The 19,129-nt window shown below is 46.4% G+C and overlaps 1 long non-coding RNA gene across 1 annotated transcript in view; it reads left to right on the top strand.

The window, feature by feature from the left end:
- Window positions 1–1,728: 1,728 nt before the first annotated feature.
- LOC144508071 (uncharacterized) overlaps window positions 1,729–19,129 on the top strand; it is a 34,683-nt gene continuing 17,282 nt past the window's right edge. Inside the window, exon 1 of the long non-coding RNA XR_013500203.1 lies at window positions 1,729–1,817. This is a non-coding gene — a long non-coding RNA (uncharacterized LOC144508071). The remainder of the gene's footprint in view (window positions 1,818–19,129) is intronic.

The following is a 19,129-nucleotide window of genomic DNA, read 5'->3' as shown; positions in this document are numbered from 1 at the left end:
CATGACAGTGTAAATTCCATTAACAACAATTTGATTGTCAGAAAAAATAGGGTGGCACGGTGGCACAGTGGTTAGCACTGCTGCCTCACAGCGCGCAGGGACCCGCGTTCGATTCCTGGTTCAGGTCACTGTCTGTGCGGAGTCTGCACGTTCTCCCCGTGTCTGCGTGGGTTTCCTCCGGGTGCTCCGGTTTCCTCCCACAGTCCAAAGATGTGTGGGTTAGGTGGATTGCCCATGTTAAATTGCCCCATAGTGTTGGGGGGATTTGGAGGGTAAATATGTGGGGTTACAGGGATAGGACAGGACGTGGGTGGGATTGTTGTCGATGCAGGCTTGATGGGCCAGATGGCCTCCTTTTGCACTGTAGATTCTATGACCATTACAGCTGGCTGGAGCTACCCCCACACCAAGTGGGGAAATCCAGTGATGGGCTTCCCATCCCTGATCACCAGTGTCAGGGGGGCTAGCTAGGGTAAATGCATGGGGTTATGGGGATAGGGCCCGGGTGGGATTGTGATCAGTGCAGACTCGATAGACTGAATGGCCTCCTTTTGCACTGTCGGATTCTATTCTATGATTCTATGAAGCACTAATGTTTGTGCTTAGTGGATGAATTCAATGATGCAATGATGAGAAGCAAGAGCCCAATGATCTTTAACGCTGTTATTGCAGACACGATAGAGCAAAACATAGACTTAAACAGTCGCAAGTAGTGTAAATGATGAGCTTGTGCAGCAAGGATTATGGCTGTCTCTGTTCCACAGCTTCAGTGTAAGCATGATGGATGGATTCATGAAATATCTCGATAAACTTTATTGAAAGAATAACATTCGCGACAGAATTTTTATTAAGACGGAAGCTACATATTGTTTTTAATTAAAATTCCGTTTTATTTTACAAGGGTGCAGCATTCCCCGCTTTGTAAAGGGGGATGTCAGTGAAAACCAACCCAATCTGGCGCACAGATTAACCCATTCACTGAGTTCAGCAGTGAAACAGTATTATATGTTCTTTCATAATGAAATGGCTTTTTAAAAAAAATGCTGATAAAGTGGCGCCTTCATTCAAATGGAAAATGCGAAACAGATTTGTCTGAACACAAATCTCCATTCTGTACAGATATCACCTTGCTCTTGTGAAGGAAACTGCACAGGAAAATCTTTGCCGGTTAAATGTAACAATGGAGGAACCACAGCCTTTTCAAGCTGCTTTGAGACACACCGGGTGAGAAGTATTTGTGTGAGCCTACAGATTAACAGAAAGTCACACCTATAGCAAAATACAACGCACAATGCTTGAAGATGAATTGCAGTAACATTTCCATGACATAATGCATTAAAATCTACTTGAGAATGTGAAGAAAGATTATACAACATGATACCAATTGACAAGACAATGCTGACATTCTGAATCTTGGTGCATTTTTTGCACAGAACACCGCTCCCCATTCATTCATGGGCAAACCTGACTTTGTACATTTTAAATACTCAGATACCCAAACAGGATCTTGTTTTTTTGTTGGTCCTGAGGTGTACAATTTATAACAAAACTTGTAGTCACAGGACAAAATTGATTTCTTTTGCAAAACATCAAGATGGAGATTGAGATTGTGAGGAGGTTTGGATGCTAAACAAGAATTCCAAAGCTTTTTGATAGGCTTCACGCCAACTACATAATGTCTGTGTTTGACATTCCCCAACGGTTGGGTGGGTTAACTGTGTTTTGGTCTATAGTCGGATAGACTGTCAAGATCCCAGTTTGATCCCCATTCTATTCTGCGTGAACTGATGACAATTACAAGGGGGCACAAGTTCAAGGTAAAGGGGGGAAAGGTTCAGTGGAGACGTGTGGGGAAAGTTTTTTTACACAGAGGATGGTGGGGGCCTGGAATGTACTGCCATGTGAAGTGGTTGAGGCAGATACGTTCGCCACATTTAAGGCTTATCTGGATAGACACATGAATAGACAGGGAATAGAGGGATACAAGCAGTTGGCCTAGATAGGACAACATGATTGGCGCAGGCTTGGAGGGCCGAAGGGCCTGTTCCTGTGCTGTATAGTTCTTTGTTCTATGATCTTAGACAACTGTATGAGGCTGGGGTGCAAGTTGGGGGGGTGGTGGGAAAACTTGTGCTGCTCCTGAGAATGTGACCCCTGCTGCCTGCACAGGTATCCTAATTACCCGTGAGAACTGGGTGAGCATCAGTCAGCTTTTTGATGCCTGCTTTGATTCTCACTCACAGGTTTAGGGAAAACACAACTTGTTTATTTACAGGTTAAGACTATACAGAGGCTTGCAGCTACATGGCTGCAGTCAGCTCCCGAGATGACTCTGAATACGGAAGCCAGCCTTACCCCGCTGATCCCCATCCTGCTCCCCGATTGGTTCCCTGGAAGTCACGTGACCTTTACTCTACAGCGTGATTCTTCAAAGGACAATCACCACAGTGTCCTTCTCAATACAATAACCTATCAAACACAAGGCTTATATGAACAATGGACAATTAGGCATGGGAATATACCACAGTTTGGACCAGTGCCTCAGAGGAGAGGAAGAAAAAACCCCAGAAAAAATAGAGGAATAGTTCTGGGTTTAAACAATCTGTATTGATGAGATCATCACCATCAGCCAATGTCAATACATAAAAGTAAGAAGGGGGCTTATATGGCACTTAAATATTATTCAAGTTATAGGTTAAGTTTAAGTTATCAAAACAAAACCTACTGGAATTATTCAGAAAGCCAGGCAGCATGGAATTTATTTATGTAATTTATTTATTAGTCACAAGTAGGTTTACATTAACACTGCAACAGAATTACTGTGAAAATCCCCTAGTCACCACACTCCGGCGCCTGTTGGGATACACTGAGGGAGAATTTAGCACGGCCAATGCACCTAACCAGCACGTCTTTCGAACTGTAGAAGGAAACCAGAGCACCCAAAGTTGCATGCAGGCCCCATGCATGGGGCGGCACGGTAGCACAGTGGTCAGCACTGCTGCTTCACAGCTCCAGGGTCCCGGGTTCGATTCCCGGCTCGGGTCACTGTCTGTGTGGAGTTTGCACATTCTCCTCGTGTCTGCGTGGGTTTACTCCGGGTGCTCCGGTTTCCTCCCACAGTCCAAAGATGTGCGGGTTAGGTTGATTGGCCAGGTTAAAAATTGCCCCTTAGAGTCCTGGGATGCGTGGATTAGCGGGTAAATATGTGGGGGTAGGGCCTGGGTGGGATTGTGGTCGGTGCAGACTCGATGGGCCGAATGGCCTCCTTCTGCACTGTAGGGTTTCTATGATTTCTATGATTCTATGCAGACATGGGGAGAATGTGCAGACTCTGCACAGACAGTGACCCAAGCCGGGAATCGAACCCGGGTCCCTGGCGCTGTGAAGCAGCAGTGCTGGCCACTGTGCCACCGTGTCACCCCATTTATGTATGTGAAAGCATGTAAAATCGCCGGCTCCAAGGCACCCCTCCCTGATGAGCTCAATGCATTCGACACCCATTTTGAGCAAGAGGTCAGCGAGAGCATGCCCTCCACCTTGGAAGCCCTGGATGAACTTGTATCTGGGGTCACGATTGCAGATGTCAGAGCAGGTTTCTCGAAGGTCAACCCACGGAAAGCAACTGGCCCGGATGGGGTACCCGGACGAGCACTCAGATCTTGTGCGGATCAGCTGGCGGGGGTATTCACAGACATCTTCAACCTCTCTTTACAACAATCTGAGGTCCCTATCTGCTTCAAGAAAACGACCATTATTCCGGTACCTAAGAAAAGCCAGGCAGCGTGCCTTAATGACTATCGGCCGGTGGCTCTGACATCAATCATTATGAAGTCCTTCGAAAGGCTAGTCATGGCACAAATCAATTCCAGCCTTGCGGACTACCTGGATCCACTACAGTTTGCCTATCGCCACAACAGGTCCACAGCAGATGCCATCTCCCTGGCCCTGTACTCAACCCTGGAACACCTAGATAACAAGGACACCTATGTCAGACTCCTAATTATTGACTACAGCTCAGTCTTCAACACCATTATTCCCATGAAACTCATCTCCAAACTCTGTGGCCTGGGCCTTGGCACCTCCTTCTGCGATTAGATCCTGAACTTCCTAACTCACAGACCACAATCAGTAAGGAAAGGCAACAACACTTCCTCCATGATCATCCTCAACACTGGTGCCCCACAAGGCTGTGTTCTCAGCCCCCTACTGTACTCCTTATACACCTATGACTGTGTGGCCAAATTCCCCTCCAATTCGATTTCCAAGTTTGCTGACGACACCACCATAGTGGGTCGGATCGCAAACAATGACGAGACAGAGTACAGGAATGAGATAGAGAATCTGGTGAACTGGTGTGGCAACAATAATCTCTCCCTCAATGTCAACAAAAGGAGATTGTCATCAACTTCAGGAAGCGTAAAGAAAACATGCCCCTGTCTACATCAATGGGGATGAAGTAGAAAGGGTCGAGAGCTTCAAGTTTTTAGGGATCCAGATCACCAACAATCCGTCCTGGTCCCCCCATGCCGACACTATAGTTATGAAAGTTTACCAACACCTCTACTTTCTCAGAAGACTAAGGAAATTTGGCATGTCAGCTACAACACTCACCAACTTTTACAGATGCACCATAGAAAGCATTCTTTCTGGTTGTATCACAGCTTGGTATGGCACCTGCTCTGCCCAAGACCGCAATAAACTACAAAAGGTCATGAATGTAGCCCAATCCATCACGCAAACCAGCCTCCCATCCATTGACTCTGTCTACACTTCCTGCTGCCTCAGCAAAGCAGCTAGCATAATTAAGGACCCCACGCACCCCGGACATTCTCTCTTCCACCTTTTTCCATTGGGAAAAAGATACAAAAGTCTGAGGTCACGTACCAACCTGCTGCTGTCAGACTTTTTGAATGGACTTACCTTGCATTAAGTTGATCTTTCTCTGCACCCCAGCTGTGACTGTAACACTACATTCTGCACCCTCTTGTTTCCTTCTCTATGAACGGTATGCTTTGTCTGTATAGTGCGCAAAAAACAATGCTTTTCACTGCATGCTAATACATGTGACAATAATAAATCGAATCAAATCAAATCAGAAAGAAATTAATGTTTCAGATTGAAGAATCATTCTAACAACAGGTGATTGAATTGAAACTTTGGACAGAGTTGTTGCTTGCAGGAGTGTGTCATTCTGGCGGTGGACAGAGGATTAAAAGTGCTAAAATTGACAGTCTGCCAGGAAGCTGGTTCCAACCGAGCAAATGTAACTGCAGCACATTAGGTTGTGTGCTGCTTTTGGGTAACCAAATGAACAAATTGAGGGATAAACAAAAAAAGCAGTTCCTTCAAGGGATACTGCATCAAAGTAGGCAGAATCTCCAAGGAAATTTAAAACATCAAAACAAAATGAGATTAAAGGGATCGATAATGCAACCCAGTCCCCGCGGTGTCCACTGGGTATGAGACACCGCATGCTCCGTTTCGAAGGGCATCCAGACATGAACCTAGCTGTAGAAGAGGGGAAGACAGTCTGGAAGGAAAAGCCCCTCCACTGCCCACTGCCTGGACCTATTAGTACTCAGCCTGGCCAGAGCAAAGAGCAACATTGGGCTCTGTGTGTGAGCAACGCCCACAGGAGAGGCAGGTTATCAATTTCAATATGTTAATAACTCATTAATAGTGATATTAACATGGGCTTTGGGATTTAAATGGGAGTGTATGAGTTTTCCCATAATGAAAGCAAGGCTGGAGGGAACACAATGGCAATTGAAATGACTGAGAGCTAACAGGGAAACATTTCTAGCATTGGTCAGGTCAGGCAGCTCTGTACATCCTGCCACTCATGGCGCCAGCCAGAATGATCAAGCGCTCAGGACTATGGATCTGCCTGGCTTCTCATAGGTCCATGGCAACATTGACATAAAAACGTCAATTACTCGGAGACATTGGTTTAAGCTAAAAGGGGGAAAGTTTAATGGAGATGTGAGAGGCAAGCTTTTTACACAGAGAGTGGTAAATGCCTGGAATATGTTGCTTGAGGAGGTGGTAGAGGCAGAAACAATAGCAATGTTGACAGATACATGAATAGGCAGGGAATAGAGAGATACGGGCCACGTAGAGGCAAAAAGCCTTTAGTTTAGAAAGGCAACATGCGCCGGTGCAGGCTTGGTGGGTTGATGGGCCTTTCCCTGTGCTGTACTCTTCTTTGTTCTTTGACTGCATGCGAAGGGCAACCCCATCAGACTCTTCAGTAACCACAGGGACTTCCTCTCCATTAATATTTAGCTGGTGCGAACCACAGAAGATGCCTGTCCCAGTATGAGTAAGATTCCCAGGCAGATTTTGCCCTGTGCCGATCCACACTCTCTTTGCACCTTGAAGCAGGTTTAGCAGTTGGTCATTTGGAGATAGGAAATGCCCACATAAAAGGTGACTGCTGACAGTCATGAGGAGCCCGACTGGTGAGGTCCAGCAGAGCTACACTGAAGGTCATCTGAGAACCAGATGTGTTGTTTAACAAGAAATAAGCACCTGATGATGCACTTCTTGTCCCTCGATAGATCTGGAGATGCCCTTCAAAATGCACCAGCCAGTCTCGCTGGAGTAGTCCAAGGGGTGCTGTGCTCTACACAAAATTGCACAGCAGCGAAGTTTGAACCTTTGAGAGCAGCAGAAGCTAATGGCCGGAATTCTCCGACCTCACTCACGGCTCTCGTCCCGCTGCAGTGAAATTCTCCAACAGTGGGATGAGCAGATTCGGAGAATCCCGGTTAATATCTGAGACTCTTTAGGAGGGGAGGAATGTGAAGAGGAAATGCATGATTCAGCCAATGCACAACACAAAGCAGCCCGCTTGATTGGCACCACATCTACAAACATCCATTCCCTCCATCACCGACGCTCAGTAGCAGCAGTGTGTACCATCTACAAGATGCACTGCAGCAATTCACCAAAGATCCTTCAACATCACCTTCCAAACCCACGACCACTTCCATCTAGAAGGACAAGTGCAGCAGATACATGGAAACACCACCACCTGCAAGTTCCCCTCTAAGCCACTCACCATCCTGACTTGGAAATATATCACCGTTCCTTCGCAGTCATTGGGTCAAAATCCTGGAATTTCCTCCCTAACAGCATTGTGGGTCAACCCACAGAACATAGACAGCAGCGATTCAAGAAGGCAGCTCACCACCACCTTCTCAAGGGCAACGAGGGATGGGCAATAAATGCTGGCCAGCCAACGATGCCCATGTCCCACGAATGAATTAAAAAAAACAATGCAGCCCATGCTACCCTCATAATTGCAAGATTCGGTAAGGTTCTGCCTGTGCACCCATTTTACAACTGCATGTTAAAACAAACTACCTGCACCACCCCCCACGTCCCCCCCACACCCCTAATCAATCCCCGCCAATTCCCCCAACACAAATGGTCCTGCAATCAACCAAACATCCATTTCATTGACACCCATGTTCAATGGTAAGTTTTGGACCATTCATCACAAGTGAATGCATCACTTGTTCGGAGGTGGCCAAAAAATGGGGAACTTGTATAAACAAGTAATTCTTAATGTAGTTCAAAAATGGATCAGAAACTTAACAATCTAACATTGTGTAGCACACTCGTGTGCATAACCTTGTGTAGCTACAGATCTTTGCTCTTCACCTTTTGATTTGATTTATTATTGTCACATGTCATATGGGTGAGCCACTGAAGGACTGTTGATGTCTGTGAAATCAGAAATGGGTGTAATTCAGTGTCTAAGGGAGAAAAGTAGAAGAAAATATGTCTGGAACTTACTGTGAACAATATTATTGTATGAATGTTCAATATGCTTGCTTTTAAATCCTCCCTGCACCATTTTAATGGAGGCATTAGCCCACTTAAAAGATTTGATTTGACTGATTTATTATTGTTACATGTATTAGAATCGAGTGAAAAGTATTGTTTCTTGTGCACTATATAGCCAAAGCAACCGATAGAGAAGGAAAGAAGAGGGTGCAGAATGTCGTGTTACAATCACTGTTAGCGCGTACAGAAAGGTCATTTAATAGTCTGATGGCAGCAGGGAAGAAGCTGTGGTTGAGTCAGTTGGCACGTGACCTCAGACATGGTATCTTTTTCTCGATGGAAGAAGGTGGAAGAGCGTAGGTCCTGCGTGTGTGGGGTCCTTGATTACGCTGGCTGCTTTTTCGAGGCAGCAGGAAGTGTAGACAGAGTCAATGGATGGAAGGCTAGTTTGAGTGATGGACTGGGCTTCTTTTATGAACCTTTGTGTGTTATTGTGGTCTTGGGCAGAGCAGGAGCCATACCAAGCTGTGATATAACTGGAAAGAATGCTTTCTGTGATGCATCTGGGAAAGTTGGTGAGAGTTGTAGCTGACATGCCAAATTTCCTTAGCCTTCTGAGAAAGTTAGAAGTTGCAAACGTTTTGTACTCCACATGCTGCTCAGGTTCCTGCTGTGATTATTGAGATGCTCTTGGCCAACATTACCTGGGTTTTGGGAACCTCAAGGGACGATCAATGACTCCTCCACCTGCACGAGTGAAGGGGTAGACTCAGCCACCGGCTCAAGTTTTATTTTTAGGTTATTTTTAATTGCAAAAGTATATTCATTTGAAAAATATCTGAAAAAACATTACAAACTGGCCATCACAGAAAACGCAATGATGTTAAGGTTTTCTACATAGATCATAGAATCCCTACAGCACAGAAGGGAGCCATTCGGCCCATTGAGTGTCCACCAACTCTCTGACAGAGTATCTTACCCAGGCCCTCTCACCCACCCTATCCCCATAACCCCATGTAATTAACCCACTAAATCTCCTAACCTACACATCTTGGGACATTAAGGGGCAATTTAGCATGGCCAGTTAACATAACCTGCACGTCTTTGGACTGTAGGAGGAAACCGGAGCACCTGGAGGAATCCCATGTAGACACGGGGAGAACGTGCAGAGTGCACACGGACAGTGACCCAAGCCGGGAATCGAACCCGGGTCCCTGGCGCTGTGAGGCAGCAGTGCTAACCACTGTGCCACCGTGCCGCCCTAGCGCAATCATGTTGCACTCTGAGTGCTTCAATACAATCAAAGGAACATTACAGACAGTTCAAAATGGCCACTCCAAAAAGTGCAACCTCTATGTTACATTGCTCTAACTTCCTCCTGTAGTTCAGTGTCTAAATTGTGACCCTTCTATGACTGGTAAATCTTAATTCACTACATTCTCCGTTTGTCAAACCAGTATGTCAATAACATAATCTACTAACTTAAGAACACAGAGGCAAAAAACCTGCATTGACCTCGCATTCTTAAGCATCCCAAAGCATTTGAGAACCAACAAAGTACTTTTGAGGTGACATCAGTGTAGACATGAAGGGGGTCCAGATTGCATGTGACAAATTGCAAAGGGATCAGTGGCCAGCCAATCATTAATTGTGTGGTGTAGGTTAACTTCTCACATGATATCTTGTCGTGTTAAGTGGGTTTTCCTTATCAAAGATGGGTTGTATCATCTCTTCATGTATGATGTGTGAATTTTTCCGCCGACAGATGTTAAAAGCGTCAGCGACACTTTCATTTTCATTTGAATCACGCCTCCCAACTCATTTCCATGAAAATGTTAATGTTTTATCCACCCTGTTTTCTAGTCAGGTCAATGCCTCCTTCCTGGAATATGGTCTCATACAATATGCCTCTCCTCTATGTTGCTCCGTGACAGTTTGTTTCTGTGTGATCACAAACGCCAGGTCCTTTAGACTCTGAGGAGCAAATAGAAATAGTGAGTGGGATTTTCCGGCCGTACTCGTCTCGAAACCGGAAAATCCCACCCAAGGTCAACAGACTTTTCCATGGTCTGCCCCTCATTTGAAAATTTGCCCCAGTGACCTTATAGTGAAATTTAAATTCAATAAATATCTGGAATGAACGCCGGAATTCTACCTCCCCGCTGTCACGGGAACCGGAGCGGGCAAGCGGCGGACAATGGGAAGGTCCATTGACCTCAGGCGGGATTTTAGGGTTTCAGAATGAGCAAGGCTGTAAATTCCCACCCAAAAAGTCGACTGATGACCATGAAACCATTGTCAATCGTCATAAAAACTCATCTGGTTCACTAATGTCCTTCAGGGAATGAAATCTGCCATCCTTACCTGGTTTGGCCTACATGTGACTCCAGAGCCACAGTAATGTGGTTATCTCTTAATTGCCCTCAGGGATGGGCAATAAATACTGGCCCAGCCGGCGACACCCACATCCCATGAATGAATAAAGAAAAAGCAATCAGCAATTTAAGCTAGACAGATATTCAAATCCAACAAGAGTTCCCATGGAAATTGTGATTGGACAAATTACTGCATGTTGAAAGTATCTTCAGTCAGTAACTGGACCTCTGATTGGTCAATAAACCTAAGACCATTTGTAAATTATGATCGGTGACAATAGACATGGCAGCAAAGTAGAAGAAAAAAGACGAATAACATGACAGAGCGATAAATATTTCAAATGTAAATCCAAAAGAAGATTTTATGTATGTCTGATGTAAGTTCATTGACCTTAAGGGTTAACTCTGTTCCTTTCTCTCCACAGATGCTACCTGATTTGCTGAGTGTTTTCCAGCACTTTTTGTCATTATTTTAATTTCATATTTCCAACATCAACAGTATTTTACTTTTGTTTAGCATCTTCTGATTAAGAACGAGACTATGGAGAGAGTTTTTTTTTTTTTGTTTTCTTTTTTTCTTGCTGGTAATGGCTTCAGGGATGGCAGTTCAGGCAGTATGCTGCATCTCCTGTGGGATGTATGTGGTGAGGAAATCCAGTAGTGTTTCAGGAGATTTTAGTTGTAAGAAGTGCATTAGATTGCAGCTTCTGGAGGAGCGTGTAAAGGAGCTGGAGGGGGAGGTAGAGGAACTCCGCATAATTCGGGAGGCGGAGGTGGAAGTTGATAGGAGTTATAGAGAAATAGTAACTCCTAGAAATGAGGCTTGGGTCAATGCCAGGAGGAGGGGTAAGAAGCAATCGGGAAGACAATCCCCTGGGGCGGTTCCCCTCCATAATAGGTTTTCGGTGCTGGAGGCTACAGTTGAGGAGGAATCAACTGAGCATAGAGAGCAGATCTCTGGGGGTGAGCCGAGTGAGAAAGCTCAGGTGGTTAGGGGCTGTAAAAGACTGGGCCTTGTGATTGGGGACTCCACAATTAAGGGGACAGATAGGAGGGTCGGAACTAAAGGTAGGGACTCAGGGTTGGTGTGTTGCCTACCAGGGGCTGGGGTCCGGGATGTGTCTGACAGGGTATTCAGGACTCTTAGGGGGGAGGGAGATCAACCACAAGTTATTGTACATGTGGGGACACACGACATAGGGAGGATAGGGGAAGGGGATATTAGGCAGGGATTTATGGAGTTGGGGTGGAAACTAAAGGCCAAGACTGACAGAGTGGTTATCTCTGGACTCTTGCCTGTACCACGGGATAGTTTAGAGAGGAATAGGGAGAGGGAAGGTTTGAATTCATGGCTGAGGGGATGGTGCAGGAGGGAGGGGTTCAGGTACTTAAGCAATTGGGGCTCGTACTGGGGAAGGTGTGACCTCTATGAGAAGGATGGTCTACACCTTAATCAGAAGGGGACCAATATCCTGGGGGGTAAATTTGCTAAGGCCATGCAGGGAGGTTTAAACTGATTCGGGGGGGGGGAGGGATCCTGAGTAGTGGGGCTGAAAGTGAGGGATGCATGGATGGGGTGGAGCAGGGTTTGAAATGTGTATACTTCAATGCCAGGAGTATTCGCAATAAAGTGGGTGAACTTGCAGCGTGGATCAGTACCTGGGACTTCGATGTTGTGGCTATTTCAGAGACATGGATAGAGCAGGGGCAGGAATGGATGCTGCAGGTCCCGGGGTTCAAATGTTTTAGTCGAAGTAGGGAAGGAGGTAGAAGAGGGGGAGGGGTAGCATTATTGGTCAGAGATTGTATCACAGTGTCAGAGAGGAGGTTTGATGAGGACTTATCTGTTGAGGTAGTATGGGCGGAGATTAGAAATAGGAGAGGAGAGGTCACCCTGTTGGGAGTCTTTTATAGACCTCCTAAAAGTTCTAGAGAGGTTGAGGAAAGGATTGCGGAGTCAATCCTGCTTAGGAGTGAAAGTAATAGGGCAATTGTTATGGGGGATTTTAACTTGACTAATATTGACTGGAATTGTTATAGCTCTAGCTCGTTAGAGGGGTCAGTTTTTGTTCAAAGCGTGCAGGAAGGTTTTTTGACTCAGTATGTAGACAGGCCAACTAGAGGTGAGGCTATATTGGATCTGGTGCTGGGAAATGAGCCAGACCAGGTGCTAGACTTGGAAGTTGGTGTGCATTTTGGTGATAGTGACCACAATTCGGTTACGTTCACCTTAGTGATGGAAAGGGATAGGCATGAACCTCGGGCCAATGGTTTTAGCTGGGGGAAGGGTAATTATGAGGCTATTAGGAGAGAATTAGGAAACATAGGTTGGACTAGGAGATTACAGGGACTGGGAACGTCCGACATGTGGAGTTTTTTCAAGGAGCAGCTACTGCGAGTCTGTGATAGGTATGTCCCTGTCAGGCAAGGAGGAATTGGTAGGGCTAGGGAACCGTGGTGCACCAAAAAAGTTTCTTTGTTGGTTAAAAAGAAAAAGGAGGCTTATGTTCGGATGAGACGTGAGCACTCGGGTAGTGCACTAGAAAGCTTTAGATTGGCTAAGAGGGAGTTGAAGAGCGAGCTTCGAAGGGCTAAAAGGGGACATGAGAAGACTTTGGCGGATAGGGTTAAAGAGAATCCTAAGGCGTTCTATAGGTATGTCAAGAACAGAAGGTTGGTTAGGGCAAGTTTAGGGCCAGTTATAGATGGCAGAGGGAAGTTATGTGTGGAACCGGAGGAGATTGGTGAAGCATTGAACCAATATTTCTCTTCGGTGTTCACGCAAGGGGACATGAATATAGCTGAGGAGGACACTGGGTTGCAAGGGAGTAGAATAGACAGTATTACAGTTGATAAGGAGGATGTGCAGGATATTCTGGAGGGTCTGAAAATAGATAAATCCCCTGGTCCGGATGGGATTTATCCAAGGATTCTCTGGGAGGCAAGAGAAGTGATTGCAGAGCCTCTGGCTCTGATCTTCAGGTCGTCGTTGGCCTCTGGTATAGTACCAGAAGATTGGAGGTTAGCGAATGTTGTCCCATTGTTTAAGAAGGGGAACAGAGACTTCCCCGGGAATTATAGACCGGTGAGTCTCACTTCTGTTGTCGGCAAGATGTTGGAAAAAATTATAAGGGATAGGATTTATAGTTATTTGGAGAGTAATGAATTGATAGGTGATAGTCAGCATGGTTTTGTGGCAGGTAGGTCGTGCCTTACTAACCTTATTGAGTTTTTTGAGAAAGTGACCAAGGAGGTGGATGGGGGCAAGGCAGTGGACGTGGTATATATGGATTTTAGTAAGGCGTTTGATAAGGTTCACCATGGTAGGCTTCTGCAGAAAATGCAGATGTATGGGATTGGGGGTGATCTAGGAAATTGGATCAGGAATTGGCTAGCGGATAGGAAACAGAGGGTGGTGGTTGATAGTAAATATTCATCATGGAGTGCGGTTACAAGTGGTGTACCTCAGGGATCTGTTTTGGGGCCACTGCTGTTTGTAATATTTATTAATGATCTGGATGAGGGTATAGTTGGGTGGATTAGCAAATTTGCTGATGACACCAAAGTCGGTGGTGTGGTAGACAGTGAGGAAGGGTGTCGTAGTTTGCAGGAAGACTTAGACAGGTTGCAAAGTTGGGCCGAGAGGTGGCGGATGGAGTTTAATGCGGAGAAGTGTGAGGTAATTCACTTTGGTAGGAATAACAGATGTGTTGAGTATAGGGCTAACGGGAGGACTTTGAATAGTGTGGAGGAGCAGAGGGATCTAGGTGTATGTGTGCATAGATCCCTGAAAGTTGGGAATCAAGTAGATAAGGTTGTTAAGAAGGCATATGGTGTCTTGGCGTTTATTGGTAGGGGGATTGAATTTAGGAGTCGTAGCGTTATGTTGCAACTGTACACAACTCTGGTGCGGCCGCACTTGGAGTACTGTGTGCAGTTCTGGTCCCCACATTACAGGAAGGATGTGGAGGCTTTGGAGAGGGTGCAGAGGAGGTTTACCAGGATGTTGCCTGGTATGGAGGGGAGATCCTATGAGGAGAGGCTGAGGGATTTGGGATTGTTTTCGCTGGAAAGGCGGCGGCTAAGAGGGGATCTTATTGAAACATATAAGATGATTAGAGGTTTAGATAGGGTGGATAGTGATAGCCTTTTTCCTCTGATGGAGAAATCCAGCACGAGGGGGCATGGCTTTAAATTGAGGGGGGGTAGTTATAGAACCGATGTCAGGGGTAGGTTCTTTACCCAGAGGGTGGTGAGGGATTGGAATGCCCTGCCAGCATCAGTAGTAAATGCGCCTAGTTTGGGGGCGTTTAAGAGATCCGTAGATAGGTTCATGGACGAAAAGAAATTGGTTTAGGTTGGAGGGTCACAGTTTTTTTTTTTAACTGGTCGGTGCAACATCGTGGGCCGAAGGGCCTGTTCTGCGCTGTAATGTTCTATGTTCTATGTTCTAAGAGAAACACCTACACAGTGCCTTTCACAAGCTGAAAACATCATGAAGTGATTCACAGCCACCAACGTCCCTGTGGAAGTGTAGTCAGTTTGAACGCAGGACTCCCATCATGCAATGGTGAGGGTATGATGGCAAGCAATGCCAATAACCTCACGGTAGCCATGATGTGGAGGTGCCAGCGTTGGACTGGAGTGGGCACAGTAAGAAGTCTCACAGCACCAGGTTAAAGTCCAATAGCTTTATATGGGATCATGAGCTTTCAGAGCACTGCTCCTTCATCAGGTGATGAAGGAGCAGTGCTCTGAAGCTTGTGATTCCATATAAACCTGTTGGACTTCAACCTTGTGTTGTGAGGCTTCTTATAATAACCTCACAACATACGGCTCACCTCGCGTCAATAGTGACTACAATTCAACAGTACTTTGTTGATTGTAAAAATGCTTTTGGGTTGTCGTGAGGTTGTGAAAGGCACCCTCTGAATGCAAGTCTTCCAATTTTCTTTCCAGTTCTCAATCAGAGGGGTGGCACGGTGGCACAATGGTCTGTACGGCTGCCTCGTAGCGCCAGGGACCTGGGTTCAATTCTGGTCGTGGGTGACTGTGCGGAGTTTGCACATTCTCCCCGTGTCTGCGTGGGTTTCCTCCAGGTGCTCCGGTTTCCTCCCACACTCCATGGATGTGCGAGTTAGGTGGATTGGCCATGCTCAATTGCCCCTTAGTGTCAGGGGGATTAGCAGAGTAAATACGTGGAGTTATGGGGATAGGGCCTGGATGCGATTGTTGTCAGTGCAGGCTTGATGGGCCAAATGGCCTCCTATTCCACTGTAGGAGTTCTATGAAGCTAAGTGCAATGAGTGTTTCCTTTGTGCTCACGCTGGAATTATGTAGAAACCTGAAGCTTTTGAAGTTTATTTATTAGTGTCACAAGTAGGCTTACATTAACAATCCAATGAAGTTACTGTGAAAATCCCCTTGTCGCCACACTCTGGCGCCTGTTCAGGTACACTTAGGGAGAATTTAGCATGGTCAAAGCACCTAACCAGCACGTCTTTCGGACTGTGGGAGGAAATCGGAGCACCCGGAAGAAACCCACGTAGACATGGGGAGAACGTGCAAACTCCGCACAGACAGTGACCCAAGCCGGGAATCGAACCCGGGTCCCTGGCGCTTTGAGGCAGCAGTGCTAACCACTGTGTCACCGTGCCACCCCTTGTACAGCACAAAAATAAAAACAGGCTGTTTGTCGCTGTTGGGCCAGGCCTTTGTTTATCCTCCACAATCTCCTTTCGTCCATCTCCATTGAACCATATTAACAAATCCTTCCATTGCCCTTCTCCCTCATGTGCTCTCTCCCCCCCCCCCCCCCCCACAACCATGTCTCACTTAATGAAGACAATACTGTCATCCCTTGGTGGCTGAGTGGTTGAATAGCTGACTGCGTCTCTCAGCAGTTACAATTTGGGATTGGAGCAAGGAGTGGGCAACCATCGGCTGTTGGTCATGCATGTGGTTTTGTGAGCCTCCCCGAGCAGCTGTTTAGGCCCACCGCATCTGCTGGCGTTAAACTGACAACCCTCCCCCTCTCCCCCCCTGCCCCCATCCCCGACCTCCCCTCGACCGCGCTGACTTGGAAACATCAAGGGGGGTGGGGGGAAGCTTTCTACTCGTGTCTGCTCTCCAGGATGTGGCTGTCCACAGCTGGATCTCCATAGCTGGTACGGGAAACTGAATTACCACCGATCCAGCTGTAGGCACGAGAATTTGAATGTCTGGACAGGCGTCGCTATCTCTGGCGGTCAAGGAAACGATATCAAGCCCTGTCGACAAAAATAAATCGCCAATTATTCAGAAAAAAAAATGCAAGGCATTGTGTAGGGTTGGCCGACATCCAGGAAAGTTAAACAGACCACTCACTTTTATTCCTCCTTGCTTAGGAGCTAAGCTGAGGCAACCAGCAGCTTAACTCTGAATATAATATATAATCGGGATCACCCTGGTTTGATCTATAGAATTTGGAATGTAAAACATGGCCTGTAATCAATATTAGCATTAAATGAGCGTAATGATAACAGACAGTGGCAGCAGACTGTCTTACGCTAGTGTTAATCAGTCATGGTCTGTCTAACATACCCCTTTGATGAGTGTAATAAGATCAATGGTTATTATAGCAGGTTTTTCATGAAGCATTGAAATGCGCTGGAAAGATCGTGGTCTGCTTAAGAAGTAACAGGGGATCTTAGTTAACTTGCAGATCTTAACCTCCCTACTTGGTGCTGCACAGTTTAACCACAAGTCAGACATACCTCGAGCATTCATTTGACCACAAAAGCATTTTTATCGATAAACACATCAGGCACCCCATCATGCACGTATGGCCCTTAGCTTCCCCAACACCACCCCCGACCCACCCCCGAAGGTTCCAGCAGTATAACTCCCTCAGATTGTTAACCCCTTAGACAAGGGTAGCACACCTGACTGCTGGAGAGTCTTCTGGGACTCCAGAACTTGGGGGGGGGAGGTCATAGTTTGAGGATGAGGGGCAAACCTTTTAGAACTGAGGTGAGGAGAAATTTCTTCACCCAGAGAGTGGTGAATGTGTGGAATTCATTGCCACACAATAAAGGCAAAGCCAAAATTGTCCAATTTCAAGAAGAAATTAGATATAGTTCTTGGGGCTAAAGGGATCAAGGAATATGGGGGTGGGGAGGGGGGAATCAAGATATTGAATTTGATGATAAGCCATGATCAAAATGAATGGTGGAGCAGACTTGAAGGGCCAAAAGACCTACTCCTGCTACTCGTTAAAATCATAGAATCCCTACCATGCAGAAGCAGGCCATTCAGCCCATCGAGTCTGCACCAACCACAATCCCACCCAGGCCATATTCCCGTAACCGCACACATTTACCCTGCTAATCCCCGTGACACTAGGGTCAATTTAGCATGGCCAATCAACCTAACCCGCACATCTTTGGACTAGTTTCTATGTTTCTTCCGGAGGCAGTCGCAAATATTTCCCTCGGAGTTGGTTATTGTGGACCAGTTTAGTACACTGATATTACTCATAACGTTGAGAATGTCGCCTTTCTGGTTGTAAGAATTATTGATTTCTGCACTCACCCTTTGAATTTAGTGTCATGGTGCATGACTGTTTAGTTATTCTGCACCCCCTTAACCTTCTGCTACCCGGCTCCCAGAGCCTCCCTGTCCTTGCCTTGTCTTCCTGTGCTATTCTGCTTGAACTATTTTCCCCCTTTTGCGTCTGTATTTGTCTCATTAACACCTTATTTTGCCTTGCAGCGTCATCACTTTAAACACTCCTCCCCTCTACCATATTCTTTGCCGGCAGTTCCCTCTCCTGACCCCAGTTTCATTACGACCTCCAAACTTGTATGAAAACTGCTTCCAGTTGGGATGAAAGGTCATCGACCTGTAATGCTGGATGGGGCTTTTCCGGGCCGCTGGAAGTGGGTCCAGGGCCTGGGGAAGGGATGGGAAGGGTGTGTGGGAGGAAATTCTGGAAAATTATGTTGAGTTGGGATCCCATTCCCTTTCCAGCTTTCCCAGGATCACGAGTGCAGCAGAAACCCCGGAGGCTGAGGTGGGAAGTAAATTGAAGTAATTAAGAAGGTCATTGAGAGCATTTTTGCTCACTGATTCCCCCTTTCCCAACAGTGTAGGGTTTCCAAGCTGCATCTGCAAAGCTGGCATTTGGGGAAGGTGAGATCTGAGTGAAAGGAGTCAAAGTGGTACGGCACGGTGGCACAGTGGTTAGCACTGCTGCCTCGCAGCGCTAGGGACCCGGGTTCGATTCCCAGCTTGGGTCACTGTTTGTGTGGCATTTGCATGTTCTCCCCGTATCTGCGTGGGTTTCCTCTGGGAGCTCCTTCCACAGTCTGAAAGACATGCTGGTTAGGTGCATTGACCCGAAAAGGCACCGGAGAGTGGCAACTAGGGAAATTTCACAGTACCTTTATTGTAGTGTTAATGTAAACCTTACTTATGACTAATAAATAAACTTACTTACTTCCTCAATCAAAGTGACAAGCTGAGGAGCCTATGTTCAGTCCCCTGGAATAGTTCCAGATGTGGCCAGGTGAGAGACTCCTGTTCAGAATGCTCCTTCTCCCAAAAAGTGCTTTCACTGCTTAACAGGTGATTGCCACCTTTTCGGAAGACACTTTGCCCATACAGGATTTCACCCAGCTTTGGTTACACTCTGTTGAGAGTCAAAGGGTACCAACAGCAGCAGCTGCCTTCCCCTCAGACACACACTCCCACCACAGGGTGAAGGAGATACAACAGAGGCAATGTCCTTGTCTCGCCCACTGTGAGAATCATTAAACTTAAACTTTATTTATTAGTCACAAGTAAGGATCACATTAACACTGCAATGAAGTTACCGTGAAATTCCCCAAGTCTCCACAGTCCGGCACCTGTTCGAGTCAACGCATCTAACCAGCACCTCTTTCAGAATGTGGGAGGAAACCGGAGCACCCGGAGGAAAC

Source organism: Mustelus asterias, chromosome 19 (assembly GCF_964213995.1).
Source record: "Mustelus asterias chromosome 19, sMusAst1.hap1.1, whole genome shotgun sequence".
NCBI classification, from domain to species: Eukaryota; Metazoa; Chordata; class Chondrichthyes; order Carcharhiniformes; family Triakidae; genus Mustelus; species Mustelus asterias.
Note: the sequence above shows the minus strand (reverse complement) of the source record. Positions and strands in the feature narration are given on the sequence as shown.